Genomic DNA, 3,709 nt, shown 5'->3' with positions numbered 1-3,709 from the left:
TAGTGAGGGATATTATTAAATTAATTGTGAATTGAGAGATAGATCATGAGAGAGAGAGAGAGAGGCAAAAAGAAAATAAAAGAGAGAGAGATAGATAATGAGAGAGATAGAGAGAGAGAAAAAGAAAGAGAGATGGAAAAGAGAGAATACATGACTATCGATTTGTACCATCCAAATATATGACTTTTAGTGAATCCAATCAATCATTTTCTGCCAATTTATAATTTAATTCAATATTATATCTATCCTTTGCTTTTTATAAATTATTAGAATTATTATACAACTTGTGAATGCGGAGTAATACCATTTCAATTAGTGGAAGATACTACATGTATGAAGCATGTCGTGTCCTTTTTCTTCACAAATTAAATGGACTCTTAACTGTAATCGTCTCTCTCTCTCTCTCTCTCTCTCTCTCTCTCTCTCTCTCTCTCTCTCTCTCTCTCTCTCTCTCTCTCTCTCTCTCTCTCTCTCTCTCTCATTTATGTCCACCATCCGTCGCCATGATATTCCACCTTCTTTCTTATCTCAATCATAGAGGTAAGTTTTTATCACTAATCTTTTCTTTTCTTTAATGTTCTTTAACATGTTTTTGGGTATTTTCTATTAACATTAGTGTAGTTTATGTTACAATTGATTTAGGCACTTTGATGATCGAACTGGTGCTAATGGGAACTCTTTGTCTAATTTTTGTTACTGTTGGAACGAATCAAATGATATTATATAATAAAATCTAAGAAATAATGAAAAAGAGTACAATTAAACATCATACATGTCGAGGTTGAAGATGATCAAAATTGTTGCTTGGCACTTGGATCAGACTTCGTAATGGCAAGTAGTTAAAATATAATTTGAATAGTGTTTGAGGGCATCTTCATAGATTTACTAAGTTTTTTAGTGTATATTTACTTCGTTAAAATTTGAATGTACACACAATGACTTTAGTTGATTTTTTACAGCTCAAATCATTGCTACGAGAGTGAAAAGACATCAAGTAAAGGCATTAAGAAGCTAGTAAAGTTGAAATATTGAATACCTTTCAATTATTGTTTGTTGCAAAACCTGCTATTTATATGGTAAAATCTTTTGTTCTTAAAAACTAAAATAAAAAATGGTGTATTATGTTTTTTTAACAAGTGATACTTTTTTTGTGTTGGTCCAAAAACGATTATCATATAGATAATTAAAAAAAAAAAGGTTTTTCCCTAGATTAATGGTCGGTATACTTGAATTTTTTTTTTTTTTATATTTATGTATCAGTTTATATCCCTTGGTAATCACGGTTACAAAATTAATTAAAATTTTATAACGACAACTCAAAATTATTAATCAGTTATTTTAAATAAATTATTAATTAAGAAATTTTTTTTAGTTATATAAAATTATAATCGTTAATTTAAATAAATATGTGAAATTATATCACCTTATAATTTGTATTAATTTTATTTTTTATATTTATTCTAATTTTATTAATTCAATGTAGTTAAAATAAGAAATTTAAAATTTAAAATTTAAAATTGAGAATTAATAGGTTGATAAGTGGCATGCATTAATTAGAAAACCTAATAGGTGATACATAACAAAAAAAAAAGAATAAAATATGCATTAATTGAAAGACCTGATAGGATGACACATGTTAAAAGAAAATTAAAATTATTCTTTTATTAGAATAGAAATATTTGTAACTTGATGGAACTATTTTTACTTTTGGTAAATAAATATTGCAAGAAAATGCTGAAATCACCGAAAAAAATATTTCATTCATGCAAACTATAAAGATGATCATATGAAATGTATGTTTTTTCGATTCTTTTCGCTCGTGATTTTTTTTTCAGCGATTGGAGATTTTTCAATCCTCTCAAATAAATAAAGGTTTTTTTTGCCATTTGTTAAACTCTGATTCAATTTGTCAAATATCATTTTGTGGTCATTTTGAATTTTTTCCAACTTTTTCTATTTTATTAAATTTCACCTAATATTTTAGTATAATGGTTGCAATAAATATAGTAATAAATGGATATCAATTTTATTAATTAACTTACTTTTATTTTTAAAATTCTCAAAATTAAAACACATTAGTTTCTTTTATTTATTTAAATTAAAAAGATAAAAAATATTTCCATAATAATAATTCACTATTTTTCTTATTTTCTTATAAAATCACAGTTCTCAAATATTTTAACATTTATATTTAATCTTTTTTGCAGATGTCATTTTATAAGTTTTTCTATTTTTTAAAATTCTACATAATATTTTAGTGTAATAATTACATTAAATATAGTAATTAATAGATATCAATTTCATTAATGAATTTATCTTTTAATTTTAAAATTTTCAAAATTAAAACTCATTAGTTTTTTTGTTTATTTATTTAAATTTAAAAGATAAAGATTATTTTCATTATAATATTCATTATTTTAATTTTTTTTTTATAAATTTAGAGTTCTCAAATATTTAAATTTTTATATTTATTTATTTATTTATTTAAGCTAAGCCATATAATATATGAGTCTCATGACTAATGTTATAATAAGTAATAACCATTTTATAAAACTACTAAATAGCACTCCAACAGTGAGATTTACCTAAAGACATTTGGCATCCAAATAGTTTAGTAGTATTTCATTAAGAAAAAAATAAATAATAAATAAAAAAATAAAAAAATCATTTTATTAATTTGTTTTATGGTTTGTAGTATCATTGGAGCTGCTTCCATTTGGCTGATTTGTTGAATGACACCACTTGGCCGATTTTGTCGGTTGGCAATTACTCCAAATGCACTTATTTTTTTTAACTAATAATTACGATGCACTTCGCCCTTTTAACCAATAATTTCATACAATGACGAAATGTATAGAATGCATCCTAGGAAAATAATTATTTTTTTTATCTATCACTTTTAAATACAATGGTACATTAGTCGTTTATTCATATTCACACACATATGTCTTTATAAATTAAGCACATCTTTTTAATTCAATCTTTAATGCCAAAATTGGTCATTAGGCTATATGCAATGGTCACGTTTGGTTTGGGAATAAAGGTGATTCCACATAGATATTGATGGAGTTCCACACCCAAACCATCAGGTTTGGGAGCAGTGTTCACCGGTGGTTAGGCGGTGAAGGTGCAAAAAGAAGAAAGAGATAAAGAGAGGAAATGTGAACGGACCAAAAAAATGTCACGTCTTCGTCCGTCTTTAGCCTAACTAAACCACCGGAGTTGGAGTGGTGTTCACCGGTGGTCTTAATGGCCACGCCACACCCAAACCACCGGAGTTGGGGGTGGTGCTCACGCATCCTTAACCTCTCCAACTCAACCATTCACGCATGGGTAACTATCCACTTCGGACAACCTTATGTAGAAAAAATATTACTTAATTGGTTTGTGTGCAAAAAAATATTGTAAAATTGATTCATGTGTAAAAAATATTACTTAATTGGTCCATATGACATAAAATTAAAGAAGACATAATACCAAATAAAAGAAACATGTATCCTTCGTTTTATGCTTCATTATGGACTAAGCCCGAATATGTTAAATATACACGATAGACAAAAAATGTAAATTATTGTTCCAATTATGTTTATTATTGTCGTTTTTGGATTTTTCCGATTATGATGTTTGCGCTAATATATAAGTTGATTATTCAAACAAATCGGATATCTCAGCCTTAACAACGCTACACATAAAGATTCAATGCAAACGA

At 26.6% G+C, this 3,709-nt stretch overlaps 1 long non-coding RNA gene across 1 annotated transcript; it reads left to right on the top strand.

The window, feature by feature from the left end:
• The first annotated feature begins 303 nt into the window (after positions 1–303).
• On the top strand, positions 304–3,490 carry LOC145001842 (uncharacterized). The gene is made up of 3 exons (XR_013661728.1): positions 304–540; positions 960–1,076; positions 3,007–3,490. It is a non-coding gene; the product is annotated as an uncharacterized LOC145001842 (long non-coding RNA).
• The last annotated feature ends 219 nt before the right edge of the window (positions 3,491–3,709 follow it).

The sequence above is a fragment of the Lactuca saligna genome, chromosome 6 (genome assembly GCF_052625555.1).
Source record: "Lactuca saligna cultivar CGN05327 chromosome 6, ASM5262555v1, whole genome shotgun sequence".
Lineage (NCBI taxonomy): Eukaryota > Viridiplantae > Streptophyta > Magnoliopsida > Asterales > Asteraceae > Lactuca > Lactuca saligna.
Note: the sequence above shows the minus strand (reverse complement) of the source record. Positions and strands in the feature narration are given on the sequence as shown.